We start from the raw sequence: 16,750 nt of genomic DNA, 5'->3' as shown, positions 1-16,750 counted from the left end.
CAATACACCAAAGTTGTATCGATGTCGATCACTTTGTAAACAAAAAATCACAGTTCAGAGAAGTTAGACCTACGTTAAAATGAAGCTTCCTTGTGCTTCAGAGACCTCAGACCTACGTGAAAGTGAAGCTTTCTCGTGCTTCAGAGACCTCAGACCTACGTAAAAGTGAAGCTCCCTCGTGCTTTATGCTCTTCATATACGCAACGTGTGTAAACTGCATACAATTTTACGCTTCGGAGACGCTAAGACCGAAAACAAAGAGCCATTTATCTCGTGTATATATATGGTATAATTTTCCGAATGACACTTCAGGTTATAGAAGGCACTTGTCTCATTTCCGTCCCTCGCATGTACTGGATATTATCCAGTTTGCGTGCCGCTGGGGTGGTGTGTGGGTCAGGTAGGATATTCACCCCTCAAGCCTTCGCTTTGTCCGACTCCAGAGGTTATTAAATAGGTTCGTGTCTCGTAGCCTGGGGTTCACTCTAGACACACACATGTGGGGAGTTTAGAAGAGTGAGAGTGTAACTCTTACACACTTAAATAGGTGAGAACATATTTGTTCTCACGTATTTAAGGTGAATAATATGTTCTCAAATAGATAACATATTTGTTCTCTCCTATTTGTGCCTGCAGGATCGAACTCTTGCTCCTGGACTCTGCTTTTCTACCTGTTGGTTGTTTAATGCAATGACTCTTGGCCTGTTTCTATGTCATATCTGCATTTAAAGTTATGAATGGAATTAGCCTCTAAATTGTGTGTGTGTGTGTGTGTGTGTGTGTGTGTGTGCGTGTGTGTGTGTGTGTGTGTGTGTGTGTGTGTGTGTGTGTGTGTGTGTGTGTGTGTATTTACTATTTTTGCCGCTAAATCGAGCTGCTAGTTCCTTGGCCCCCCCTGCCTATCTTACCGTGGGATGTGTAGAGTGATAACTCCAGACCTATTTTTCCTCCAGCATATGTATAATACATATATTTCTCTCTTAACACACGCACACTGTGTAAGAACATCTGGAATCGAACCCGGGGCCTTCGAACTATGACCACTAAGCGCTGTGTGCGCTCGTGCGCTGGTATGTTTGAGTGTGTGAGCTCGCTCGCTTTATACATAGCATTTTGTGCCTACAGCCTGAACATTTAGCTCTTAAACACTGTTTTCAAACATTTATTACTACAATATTTACTTCATAAGTAGGAAATTTTAAACCGAGTTTATTAAATTTACTGGATTTATTTTTTACCGTATCGTGTGGTTCTGTCAAATATTTTTTCCCACATTTAGAGCCAATTCCATCATTTTAATGTTCAAGTTGTCAATATTTACATATTACTACTCACTAGGGAGCGTTGTTTGAGCAAATTATAGCCATTGATCTCCGCCATGTATACTCTATGAAAAATTCTCCCTTTTGTTTTCATTTATTATTTAATAAATGTTTTACATTTTTTATTTGTTCACGAGAATGTAAACACAAAAATACTTCCATATCATTAAACTTTAACGGAAGCACTTGGAATATTTTATATCTCGTGACGCTCCAGGAGGCGATGTATGTTATATTGGGCACGTTCAATGCCTTGGAGAAAGAGTTACTGGGATATTGGTGAGATCAGCAGCGGTATTAGAGAGAGAGAGAGAGAGAGAGAGAGAGAGAGAGAGAGAGAGAGAGAGAGAGAGAGAGAGAGAGAGAGAGAGAATAATAAGATGGTCATTGTGTGTTTTCTTATTTTTGTCTTCTCTATTCTTCTCTCTAATTCCCAATTCTTATTCATAACGAATTATTCTCTTGATTTTTCTTTTGGTTAATATTCTCTTGATTACAATTATCAAGCAGAGGAAACCTAATTATGAGTAATTGAGTGAATGAGAATGTTTTCTTGATATGAGTAATTTACTAATCTTAAGTGGTTGGTGAGTTCATATGAAAGTGTGAGTTGATTAATCATAATGTGCTTAAAAGGTTGAGCATCAGCTCCCAAACCTCGGCATTTTATCTATTAGAAGTTTAATTCAATAAAATAATTCCTACGACTTCTTTCATAAAATTATTTCATAAAATAAAGTGTTTACGAAAAAAAATTGCTAACATTATGTTACATAATAAATGTTTATTTCTATTGGAACATACAGCACGCAGATGCAGATCACTACAAACGTATTGATCAAACTCCCTGCCAGAAATATAATATGACTCTTGTAACATGGTTTTGGGAGCAAGAACGGTTAAAGCCACAGCTCCGTGTCCTTGAAAATTTTTCATGTTTAAACTGTGCAATTAAGTTTTGCAAAATCAAATTTTTTTTACCGGTAAAGTCGATATTTATGGAGCAGCAGCACTTTTGTTTGTTTTAGCTGTTTGAGGACTTTTATGGAGGTATTGATTCACTTTTCTATTTCATTTTACGATGCTTTTGTTAGTGTTGATTGTTTTGAGTGGAGGCCAATGCCTGAGACGAATATATTTTTTTGGTGGTATCTACTTTTTTGCGGGATTTAAATTAGCACGACCGCTTTAAACCACACACATATATTGTAATAATCTAAGAACGTTTGAGAGGCGGGGCTAGGAACTTATCTCGACCATCCTAGCACATATAAGTGAGCACACACACACACACACACCCACAATTGCTCACCTACTTAGGAGGCATCAGGCATTCAGGGCTTCGTCTGGCCTTCTCCAAGCTGATGAAGCAGGGCTTCCATTTGCTCCATTCCCTGCCGAAGCTGGCACAATCAGCAGGGTGGGTGGCACTCCTCTTGAGAAAGCTTATGTGGTGATGTAAGCTGGCTCCATTTGTTCTCTTCCACACCGGAATATATAATGCGTTTTGAACCGTCGTTGCCTTACCCAGAAGTCTTGAAATCTCTCATAGGGATGACATGTAATATTACTTCTTTGAGAATTTGTTAGAGGCAATGGGCAAGAGACGCAGCGCATTGCGCCAGAGTCTTGCGCAGTGGGGTTAGAGGTAGAGCGCAGTAGATCAGAGGCATAGTGACGTAGATTATATTATTCAGTAACTGGTTAAAATTGGACCGGAATTGCTACATTGTTCTTGGATTATAAACACAATAGTTCTCATAACAAAGGATGAGAACAAAGAAAATTGAACGGAATGAAAGAAAGTCATCTAACCGAGATGAAAATTCTATAAGCATCTAAAGGACGCCGTTGATGAGTTTAGAAGATCACTGGAAACAGATTAGAACTCTTAGTCAAACAGTAATACAAGACAACTAACGTCGTTTTCAAGAACAAGAAAAATAACTGGCAAGAACCTACACTATACCTCAGTCACCTCAAATTCCAAGGTACAGTCCCCCTGTATAAACATTTATAGTTTCATATATAGGGAACAAAAATATATCGTATATGGAAATGATGAGCAAACAATGTGTTCTTGAAAACACTCATAATGCAGTTCGCTTCGTTCTCGACTCTCAATCTAGAATCCCGGATTCGGTTCCTGGGCAAGACAGAAATAATTGTGCACGTTCTCTTTCACCTAATACATCTGATCACCTAGCAGTAAATAGGTAACAGGGAGTTAGGCAACTGTTGTGGGGGATGGATCTTGGATAGAGTCAGTAGTTCGTCCTTGGTGGGGGCCACGATGCAAGCTTAAAGTATGTTGACCAGACCACACACTAGAAGGTGAAGGGACGACGACGTTTCAGTCCATCTTGGACCATTCTCAAGTCGACAATCGACTTGAGAATGGCCCAGGACAGACCGAAACGTCGTCGTCCCTTCACCTTCTAGTGAGTAGTCTGATCAACATTCTTCATCCACGTTATTGTGACTCATCGCCAAGCTTAAAGTATATATACATAAACAAATGCTTTCTATCCCCCGCTATGATGAATTACGACTGTTTAATACAGTAATGCCCTTGATTGGGTGGTTCTTTTCCAGCCCCCGTCAACAGCGGCCTCCAGGATTGGAGTCCCTGTGTCTTCCTTTACCAACTTCGAGGTCAACTCCGGAGCTCACAGTTCCTGCGACGGCGCTGGAACTAATCGTATTGACGTTTGCCTTTCCATTGGAGACTTTCGGCGCCGTGGAGAGGGGGAGGACTTGCTGCTTGGGTACCAGCTTCTTCCCCATATCAACTTATCCTAGCTTAGCGCCCTGGAGAGGCCACTCCAGACCGACTACCAGAGTGCAACTCCATAGTCTCCTGAGACAGATGGCTGCCTACTACTAATGCAGTTATACACAAGAGAAGTAGACTCGGAAATCAACCAAGGGAAACAAGATTGTGATTTATTGAATGAAAGAAAACAGTTTATTGGTATGTGTAAATTGCCAATATTAAGATGAAGCATTCATATGTGTGTGTTTACTCACCATGGTGGGCTTAAAAGGTCAAGCGTCAGCTCCCAATCCTCGGCTTTTAAATCATTAGTAGTTTAATTCAATAAAATACTTCTATTTCTTTCATAATATTTTTTACCCACATAATTTCTTTACTAATCATCATTATTGTTCAAAATATTTTCATTGTCAGGCAACATACAAATTTATGTAACTTGGTAAGTTCCTTACCAAACAACATGTTAACAGTTTTAAATTGTTAACTACATTAACAATCGACCTTTAAACTGTTGTAGATAATTACCCTCAATATCAAACAACATATAAACAGTTTAAAATTAAAGGCAGTAATACATAATTAAACATGAATGTTTCATTTGGTCTAATATTTTTTTTTCATATATTATTATTCAAGGTTTTTGAAATGAACATTGATTTCAGTAAAATATTTAACAGTATTTTAGAAAAAAAGATAAACATGAAATTATAAATTAGTCAAATTTAAAAAGTTCCAAAGGATATTCATAATATAGAACCTTCAGTTTTAACAGCGAGATATCTCTCATATTTAATGAATCGTTTGAGTCGATGATTCGAAGAAATTGGGTCGTGTGGTGCTATTTTCAATATAGTATCGGCTAACAAGTTTGAAATCTAAGGTTGATAATTGGATTGTACCTGAAACCCAAATACCTTTTATATTAAATTTCATAAACACAAATGACATAGGATTGAAATATATTTGCACTCTATTGCTGCCAAATGTGTTTGATTACATTATAGAAAATTTGCAAAATGCATACAAAATATCATGTAAGAACAATGAAATTTCCAAATAGAGAGGGATATAGTTATGATTAAGACCATAAAGAAACTACGTATTAACCTTCCGTAGCACAATCGACTTAAAAATGGTCCAGGACGGACCGAAACGTCTTCGTCTCTTCAATTTCTAGTGAGTGGTTTGGTCAACAAGCGACGTATTAATATCCGAAATAGAGCATGTTTGATACTGAGATTAATAAAATGATATTTTATGTCAAATTTTTGCTACCAAACATTTTATAGAATGAAATAATAATTATTTTGATTTTGTTCAGAGCATGTTTGCGAAGTCAATTCTAGAAATTGGGACTATTATTTGAAGCATGATTATGCAACTTAAATTCACATTTTCAATGAAGAAGAATAGAAAGTTGTGCAAGATTAAAGAATGCTTACGAATAAAAGAGTGTAATACGAGAAACGACGTTTCTGTCCATCTTGGACCATTTTCAATATGTACCTTAATGACGATCTGTGTGTGTGTGTGTGTGTGTGTGTGTATGTTTGTTTGTATTCACCTAGTTGTATTCACCTAATTGAGCTTGCAGGGGTTGAGCTCTGCTCTTTCGGCCCGCCTCTCAACTGTCAATCATCTGTTACTAACTACTATCTTACTAATTGCTTTCCCACACACGCACACACAGACACATCCCCAGGAACCAGCTCGTAACAGCTGTCAAACTCCTAGGAACTTATTTACTGCTAGGTAACCGGGGTATCAGGGTGAAAGAAACTTTGCCCATTTGTTTCTACGTGGTCCGGGAATCGAACCTGGGGCACAGGATTACGAGTCCTGCGCGCTGTCCACTCAGCTACCAGACCCTTTACCAGACCATACACACACACAGACACCCTTTGTGTGTGTGTGTGTGTGTGTGTGTGTGTGTGTGTGTGTGTGTGTGTGTGTGTGTGTGTGTGTGTGTGTGTGTGTGTGTATGTGTGTGTGTGTGTGTGTGTCAGCTCACGTGCTACCACCTTTAAAATCCTCTGAATCCATAGAGTTCAATAATTGATAAGTCCTAAAGTATGAGGCGCCTCTGGTGGTCCCATTATAGCATTAAAGAAAGCTGGAATGCGTAGCTTTCCGCTTTTTTTGAAATCTAAAAATACCCGTTTTATTGGCTTGTTTAAAAGTAGATTCCACGTCGGAGAGTTGAAGCTATTATCATTTTTGGAGCTGTTGATTGATAGGAATTGTTGAGTAACTGCAACGAAGTATTGGTGGTGAGGGGACGTGAATTACCTTGCGTAGTGCAGTCTCTATTGTATGCAGTTTTGCAGGTTCACAGGTTTTGCAGCATTAGAATGTGTTCGTGTCATTACGTTGTTGTTTTCATTCCTCGTAAAGAGGGAATTGTTGAGTTCTGTTGCGAACCTTTTCAAAATAGGCTTTATCGATGAGAACAAATTCTAGGGAAATAATGATAGTGGCTTTGTTACCATATGTATGTTTATGTGTTTCCCTGTGAAATGGACGTACTTGCATATACATATACAAACACATGGATACACGTATATATATACACCCTCGAAGGTGTACACATACACGCTTGCATATACGCACACAAATATACATACGTTGCAACATATGACTTGATGGACATACAGTGAACAACTGGGAATAGTTAACTTAGCAAAAGTGAATAATCAAAATGACATGTGGAACAGATAGTGAATAATTTGTATTTTTTAACATATAGATAGTGAATAAGTTTGATGACTTAATAGTGATTAGTTGAATTACTCAGAAAAAATGTGAAGGATAATTCCATTTCCAAGTTCCAAAATTAAAATTATTATAATAAAAAGAGTCAGGATTAATTCCAATGGAAAAAAAGACAGTTTCGAAGCTGACCCTAAAAGCTTGAGCTCAATCCTCCATATAAGAGAGTGAAAATATATCTCATTCATTCCCAAAACACGCACTCAAACACACTTAATGCACGCCAAAATCACACTCGCCCAAAATAAACACGGAAAAAACATCAACTTTCGAAACATGAAAAAAACACCCATCCAATATATTCGCTAATATAAAGCCATCTTCAATGCACCCTCTCACCCCCACCCCCACTCCCCCCAAAAAACTAATCCACTGAAAAAACATAAAACAGCCCACCATAATATAGACATCTAAGACTATGCTAGAAAAAGACATCTCCGTCCCTATCTCTCCTAGCTGCTAGGAGAACCAGCCCAGCCTACCCCTAAGCAACTGGTGTATCTTAGAGGTAGGGAGGATTAAGATGGGAGGTGGTGTGGGGGGGAGGGAAAGGGAGATTAAAAGTATCATCAGCAGACTGGGTAATATATCTCATATGAGCCAGCTGTTACCACGGGTTCCCGGCCAGCTGTGCCGGCCGCTCTACACAGCTGGTTACCTCAATTACATTATCATGGATGAGTCAAGACGTAGGAGATGAGCACTATAACGTATTTTGATATCATTTTGTAATAATATTTGTGATATATTCTTAATAATTACATGTATTTAACACAATAACAAGAAAAATAATAATGAAAAAATCCACAGGAACCTCTTTTCTGTGTATTGATATGGGCATACAAAGTTTTAGTTAAATTCCTCCTCTCACAGGACTAGAGAGAACTTAGGCTCCTGAAACATATACAGCGAAATAAACACCGAGAAAAAATAATCTTTTCTTTGTTTTGGAATTCAGAAAATAAGAAATAATGCCCGATAAGAGATATCGGGAAGAGATAATGCAGCCTGAATCAACTCGTGGCTTCAGAAGAAGACTCTGAGAGAGTTAAAATACTACAAAGAAAAGTTGATAAAGAAGAGGTAACAAGAGATGAAATTCAGCCACGTGTTAAAAAAAAAAACTAGAGAGCACACACACACACACACTAATACACCAATCTTCTCTTCATATCTCGCATCATCAAATATACAGGGGCACATTCAAATACATTTATTCACATGCAATTCATGCATACACAGACACACACACATAATCATACATGCAACACACACACACACACACACACACACACACACACACACACACACACACACACACACACACATACAACACATACGAATACATAGCACGCTTAAACACTGAAAGAACCAGGAGGAAAGATCCACTTGAAAAGTGAGACCATCTGTGTAAAGATTATAATATAAAACCTCGTTTTCTCCTGCCAGAAGCGAGGCTCGTTCCAGAATTTTGATGCTATATTTCCCCTTAGCATTGATGATCCTATGCCAGCAGGGAAGGTAGCAGGTGTGGTGAGACTGTGAGACCGTGCACGTGTTTGCTGGAGTGACTACTGATGCTGAAATAGTGTGTGTGTTTTTGTGTAACTACGCACAAGCTTCTTGCAGTTCGTATAAGTTGATATATATGGCTCTTTCCCATCTGATATCTCTACATTCGTGCAAACAACTAAACGGGAAGATGGGACAATAATTAAACTATTAAGGAACAGCTAAGAAAACTTAAACCAGAATTTTGATTTTGTATTATACTAGTATTTATTACTACTGTATAATATTTTAATTCTATAATTTTATACAGTAATTATTCTAGTGTCTAATATATATATATATATTATATATTATATATATATATATATATATATATATATATATATATATATATATATATATATATTATATATATATATATATATATATATATATATATATATATATATATATATATATATATACATATATATATATATATACATATATATATATATATTTATATATATATGTATATATATATATATATACATATATATATGATATATATATACTTTTTCCATATATTCTTAAGAGTTACAGCTAGAAACAGAAAAGTGGGAAGCGACATTGCACTTGAACTGTGTTAGGTAGTCAAATGTGGCAATTATAGACCGTAGACTTATTTCAATATATAAACAAACTCGCATAATGAATAACCATCCTGTGTGATGGGGATTTTTTAGCATCACCTAGTTAGCTTTTTTGACACACTGTACTCCACTTCATATAGTCAAGGGTTGCTGCACTAATGCAGATGTACCTCATGTATTAATAAAAAAAATCACATGTTTGTTCCCAAAGTTTGTCAGTGCAGATTATAGATCACATGGTCCTGAATGACTAAACATCCTGTATGATGGGGATTTTTCTTTAACATAGCATAGCTTCCTTTTGACACACAACAGTTCCCTTCACATAATATAAGGTTCATGTGTATATGTTGATGTCCCTATGTATGTTAAAACATAACAACTGAAGGAGCAGAGCTCAACCTCCGCCTATATATATATATATATATATATATATATATATATATATATATATATATATATATATATATATATATATATATATATATATATATATATATATATATATATATATTATTGTCGAACCATTTCGCTATTTTCCTAATGATATTTTTATTGTTAATGTTACTTACTTTACTATGAAAATTATTTTTATTATATTATCATGTATATAATAAATGCAAATATAATATATACACATTCGCTGAAAGATGTGTAAGTACTCAACTGTGACCCAAGAATGTACTCAAGCGTAAGAATGTATAAAACAAATACGCATCAGCAACAGAACTGTGTAGTTATGTTTCGGGTTCGTTGCCTCCAGGGACTGGGCCAATATCCCATTCTCTTCCCACTCATTCCTGGATTTCCTTGTAATTATGTGTTAATTATTTCGGGTTGGCGTGAAGCATTGTATCACCGGTGTATTATACTTCATTGTCTCTTCGTTTTCTGATTTAGTTTTTGTCATATTCGGGGAGACCGAGGGAGAGAAGGAGGGAGGGAGGGGTGTAAGAGAGAAAGGGGGTGTTGGACAAAGGAGAGAGACGAACAATGAGAGAAAGAGAAGAGTCTACCTATTTCTCCAACTCAAAACACCACACTTCAATCAACCCCACACACAAACACACTACACGCACACACACACACACACACACACACACACACACACACACACACACACACACACACACACACACACACACACACACACACAAACGAAAACTCTCATGCCGTCTCATTGGCTTTGTATAAAAAAATTTCTCTTAACATGTTCCTTGACAATTGCAACCTTTTGCATGAAAATTAAAGCTTTCGTGCAACCCTTGGCGTGTTGCAAATGACATTAACTTACAAATCAACACTACGGACTCCCGTAATTTACCTGCTATTTATTGTTATGATTTGAAAATAAATTTAATCGTACGAAATAATTTTAGTTTTAGAACATAATTTATTTTTATTTGGTGTTCAATCCCTTAGTCTTTATTAATAGATTTCAGTATTAATATAGAGGCCTAATTTACAAATGTTATTATACATTTGTAGAGAAATTTACTTAAAATTTAATTTAAAATGAACTGCATGTATATTGAAAGTGAATGAATGCCTGCCTGTTTTATCACTCTCCCTCTCTCTGCTTCCTCTACCTCTGTCTTTGCTGTCTTTGCTTTCTCTCTACCTCAATATATATATATATATATATATATATATATATATATATATATATATATATATATATATATATATATATATATATATATATATATTATATATATATATATATATATATATGAGACAGTGTCAGACCCCGGAGGAAGAATTGAAACAAGAATTTCCTTAAGTATTTTCGTATATTAATACATCTTCATAAGGATTCCATGAATAAATAAATATATATATATATATATATATATATATATATATATATATATATATATATATATATATATATATATTTATATATATATATATATATATATATATATATATATATATATATATATATATATATATATATATAATAATCAGATTTTGTCTAATATATGTATGCAGATAATTCCCGTGTCTGGCTTTAGCTTGCATAATTTGGTGTTCTGGAATTACATGTTATGCAATACTGTAGTTTCCTCCCAAAACTGGAATATGTTGGTGGCCAGTTATGATATTTTATTACGTTGTTGCATACATTGAACTATACACTCACACATGCACATATGCAGGTAAATGTGTATAGTAATAATCATTTGATAAGTATTCATACTTCGTTAGATGTGCACTAATGAAAACACACACTTAAACATAAAGACACACACACATTCAAGGGGAAAGTTAATAGGCACCAATGATTGAGTTTTGTATACGTATAAATACTGACAATGAAGGCCTTTGAAAGAGGTTATAGCAAAGTGAGTATAAGACAAGAATTCCGGAAAGGGAATTACCAGAAGGTCAGTAAACTCCTGGAGGGAATAGAATACACCGAAAGAGGACACCGAGACACCCTGCTCCTCGGTGTCCTCTCTCAATGTTAACTTCACTACAAAACATTATGGACTGCCTAACCAGGAAAATATAAAGAAGTATTGATTCAAACTACCCCTGAGAAATAAGGGAACTCGGAAGCAGCTCTTGGTTTAATATATAGTGTGTGGAGGTATAGAAAAGTATATGATCAAGGAAGAAGTATATGGAGCAGAGAAATGAATGCAATGAAACGATTTACAAATTGACGAGATATTAATACATAGAAACTGTACCAAAGGTGAAGCAGCTAAAGTGATAACTAAAGTGATAACACATATAGGGATAAGTACCATCTTAAGCTTCTTCATAGCCCCATCACGAAGAAGATGACTTAACAAAGTGACGAGACAACTCAAATTGAGTCACTTAGAGAAGGATAAGGAGATATTTAAACACCTTTAAGATGGTTTTCAAGAAATCTTCAGGCAGCAACTATCGCTAGAGCTAGGAACACTAACTAAACGGACTCTGCCAAAGGAAAGCCTCACTCAATTAGCCTTACCACCAGATGTGAAATATGAAATGCATTTATGTATGAACGCAGAAGCCGAAAGAGTAGACATACTACTCAACATTTACTTAGCACCTTTGAGACTAAACGAAGTAGTGGATGACTTTAGTAGTTCTCTTGGTCTAATGTTTAAATCATTTCTGGAAATGGGAGTACTTACAGAAAGTTGAAAAGCTTTATTGTGGAAAGCTTACCACAATGAAGCTGAAAGGTAATATTGCGGTAAAATGAGAGAGGAAAATTACAAAATTGATCAGCTAAACAACAATATCACTAACAAGCATTCTCAGTAAGTAACCAGCGAGACAGGTCCAAAACTGACAGGAAGAACATTTAGAAAAGCCAAATCATGACTGAAAAACAGCATAATGACTTACGCAATGGAAATTACTATTTAGCCAATCTTGTTGAAAATTTTGTCAAGTATTGCCCAATTAGCATATATCTATTGTAAGAAAATTTCTTGTAACATTGATCGCAATAGCCATTAGTTCACATCTTCAAAAATATTGATTAAATAGCTTCATAACATGGTCTTGCTGAAGGTCGCTCGTTTTTAACTAATTTTCTGTTTTATTTTCTTTTATATATCAAGGTGGTGACTGTTGGAAGTTTTGCGAAACTATAACACAACTTTAGTCTTTGTCACTCTGTATCACGAAAAATTAAATAGAAAATCATCGTTTTAGTGGAATTCAGGGGGTGAGATGATGGAGGTACTCCATCACCCCATCATTCTCACAATCGACTTGAGAATGATCCAGGAAAGACCGAAACGTCGTCGTCCCTTCACTCTCTAGTGTGAGGTTTGGTTAACATATTTCAGCCACGTTATTGTGACTCGTCTGCGTGATGGGGGTATTTTACGTTGGATTAATGCTTGCGTATTTTAAAGACAACTGATATACCTTAAATGGAGTTAAGTGTGTGTGGGAACGTTGTAGGGAAAGTCTGAACATCAATATAGGCATACATGTTTGTGCTTCAACAATAGGTAAACAAAATGATGTTAGATGTAGACCGAATATCGTAACAAGACGATCTAATGCTCTAAATAGGACGAAAATGTAGGAAAATTTCAAATGAGCGAAATACTGTCAGATGCAGTTTACTGCTAAACAATTATGGGTTCTGAGTATAGGTGATAGAAGTGTTAATATCAACAATTTTAACATTGCAGATGTGAATGTGAAAAGGAGGTAGCAGGCATCATCACAGAGAAATGTAAACTAATAAATTAATGAACATAAAAAAGAACAAATTGTAAACTAGTATCTATTTCTAGAGGTGTAGAGCATTATGACAATATTATGTGAGTTGGATTCTGTTTAGAGTCTGCATTTTATTGTTGGTCTCAGGACTGTGCAATGGGCATAAATATACTGGATCACATACAGAGAAGATTTAAAAAGTCCAGGAAATCGAAACTTGGTTTAATGAGGGAATAAAAAAGCTTAGTTTTATTTTCTAGATAGACCAAAATTCTGAGGTAATATGATTAAAGTATATAAAAGTAAATGGGGTATAAAACAGAAGACATTAATAAGGTTTTTTAATATAATTAAAAATAACAATGAAAAATAGTGAATTTGGAAAAAAACAAAACTATGAAAAATTCATGGATAACGTGCAAAAATACTGTTTTGGAAAAACAAGATTTTTAATTTATGGAACAAAATACTGGGTAACGTTTGATTTGTGAAACAAAGGGATTGTTTCGTGTGCAATATATTTATACATATATAATATATATACCTTCATCTCCGTGTAGAACATCGACAACTGTACCAAGACCAAATACTATAAGATGGTCCAAGATAAAATCATGGGTACAGTATTTATTGCATCGTTGAGGGAAGTTACGACCCTTAGGAGAGCCTGAGGCATAAGACATATTTTTCTTAAGGATATTTAAGCCTAATGAGGAGAGATAATTGGGTCCCGCAGGGCCAGTATATTCACCCAACAGGAAGAGGTTGTATCCGATATTGCTGCCGAGGTCTCCCAGGGTCGAAAATTTTACTGCAGAATGAAAACAATTAAAAAATTCATCACTAATGAGCGCACAATTAAAGGCATATATTGATGATATTTCCATGCGTCGTGGACCAGATGTATTGGCGTTTGCTCACCTAATTGTATTCATGTTACTGCGCTTCCTGGAGTTGAGCTTCGGCTCTTGGGTGCCGCCTCTCAATTATTAACCAACTGGTGTCTAGGTTCTTGAGTCTGTTGGGCTGTATCATATCTACATTTGAAACTGGGTATGGTTATCTTGAGGTTATCTTGAGATGATTTCGGGGCTTTAGTGTCCCCGCGGCCCGGTCTTTGACCAGGCCTCCACCCCCAGGAAGCAGCCCGTGACAGCTGACTAACACCCAGGTACCTATTTTACTGCTAGGTAACAGGGGCATAGGGTGAAAGAATCTTTGCCCATTGTTTCTCGCCGGCGCCTGGGATTGAACCCAGGACCACAGGATCACAAGTCCAGTGTGCTGTCCGCTCGGCCGACCGGCTCCCTATGACGGCTGACTCCACCACATCACTTCCTGATGCATTCTCTTTGTTAACTATTGGCACTGAAACAAAAATTATAATGTCCCAATCTAATGATTGGGCAAAACAAAAGCCATCTGGTGCATCTGTTCACCTAGAAGTAAACAGATACCGCGCAGTTAGACAGTCACTCTGAGCAGTATTCTATAAATGGTCAATATTTGGAAAAATAAATAGGATATAATACGAAGGTTGAAAGACATTGTATTATAAAACTTGGGCCCACCTGTCCAGCCACTAGAGCTAAAAGCTCACTCTAGCAGGAACAAATATATAAATACACAAACACTCACACGCACATACACACCTATACACACACACGCACACACACACACACACACACACACACACACACACACACACACACACACACACACACACACACACACACACACACACACACACACTTGTGTGTGTGTGTGTGTACAGGGGCCTGGTAGCCTGGTGGATAGCGCGTAGGACTCGTAATTCTGTGGCGCGGGTTCGATTCCCGCATCAGGCAGAAACAAATGGGCAAAGTTTCTTTCACCCTGAATGCCCCTGTTACCTAGCAGTAAATAGGTACCTGGGAGTTAGTCAGCTGTCACGGGCTGCTTCCTGAGGTGTGTGTGTGTGTGGTGTGGGAATAAAAAGTAGTTAGTAAACAGTTGATTGACAGTTGAGAGGCGGGCCGAAAGAGCAAAGTTCAACCCTAGCAAACACAACTAGGTGAATACACACACACACACACACACACACACACACACACACACATCAATACTCACACAAGCACACACGCACATATACAAGCACACACACACACAGACACACACACACATATTACAATCTCAAAAAGACCCATCTCAAAGCCGAACAAACGAAGCATCTTAAGCACTAAGGCAGTTTTCATGAACCATCATTACTCTCTGTCCCTGAAAACAGGTGGGCTCATCTTCTGGCTCATCCAGACCTTGTTTCATCAGCTGGAAGTTATAATGTTCTTCAGTGAAGAGGAGAAAGCCGCGATGTGTTGCATTTAACAGAGTGCGCTTCTGTGTGTGTGTGTGTGTGTGTGTGTGTGTGTGTGTGTGTGTGTGTGTGTGTGTGTGTGTGTGTGTGTGTGTGTGTGTTTTAGAGGTGAGAGCAAGATTAGAATTGCTAGATGATTATACATTGAGACTGTGTTAGAGAAATTTAGTGTAAGAAAGGGAAGATGAGAGAGAGAGAGAGAGAGAGAGAGAGAGAGAGAGAGAGAGAGAGAGAGAGAGAGAGAGAGAGAGAGAGAGAGAGAGAGAGAGAGAGAGAGACTGAGAGACAAACACCTAAACAGGCTTATTATACTAAAGAATATCGTAAGCATTTGTATGTATCACATACACACATACTAATTATTGTGTATACACATGTATGCGCGTCTCCGGGCTTCGTTGCGTCATGGATGCCATGAACGCATGAAAATGAGTTCAGATCATTCTATTTTTAGCAGCGACGAGGTCACGGCAGAAAACGGGAAGCGTGGGAACATCTGATGCTGTGCATAGAAAACGTGGAAGATGCATATACTTTTTTTTTTACTTGGGATTTGGCCTTGTGTGTATATTTTTTTTTTTACTGAATGTGTGTGCGTATTTATTATTTGTATTTAATATTTGTATCTGCAGAATCGAGCTATTACAGTTTGGATCCCGCCTTCCTAACCAATTTATTTTTCCTCTATAATGCCTACTACATATATTACTCTTTAACACACGCACGGGCGCGCGTGCACACACACACACACACACACAGTCCCGGACTCTTGGGACTACGATCCCAGAGTGCTGTCCACTCAGCACCGATGCTCCCCTGTGTGTGTGTGTGTGTGTGTGTGTGTGTGTGTGTGTGTGTATGTGTGTGTGTGTGTGTGTGTGTGTGTGTGTGTGTGTGTGTGTGTGTGTGTGTGTGTGTGTGTGTGTGTGTGTGTGTGTGTATGTGTGTGTGTGTACTCACCTAATTGTACTCACCTAATTGTGCTTGCGGGGGTTGAGCTTTGGCTCTTTGGTCCCGCCTCTCAACTGTCAATCAACTGGTGTACAGATTCCTGAGCCTACTGGGCTCTATCATACCTACATTTGAAACTGTGTATGGAGTCAGCCTCCACCACATCACTTCCTAGTGCATTCCATTTATTAACTACTCTGACACTGAAAAAATTCTTTCTAACGTCTCTGTGGCTCATCTGGGTACT

The sequence above is a fragment of the Procambarus clarkii genome, chromosome 14 (assembly GCF_040958095.1).
Source record: "Procambarus clarkii isolate CNS0578487 chromosome 14, FALCON_Pclarkii_2.0, whole genome shotgun sequence".
Taxonomy (NCBI): domain Eukaryota; kingdom Metazoa; phylum Arthropoda; class Malacostraca; order Decapoda; family Cambaridae; genus Procambarus; species Procambarus clarkii.
This window is presented reverse-complemented; position numbering follows the sequence as displayed.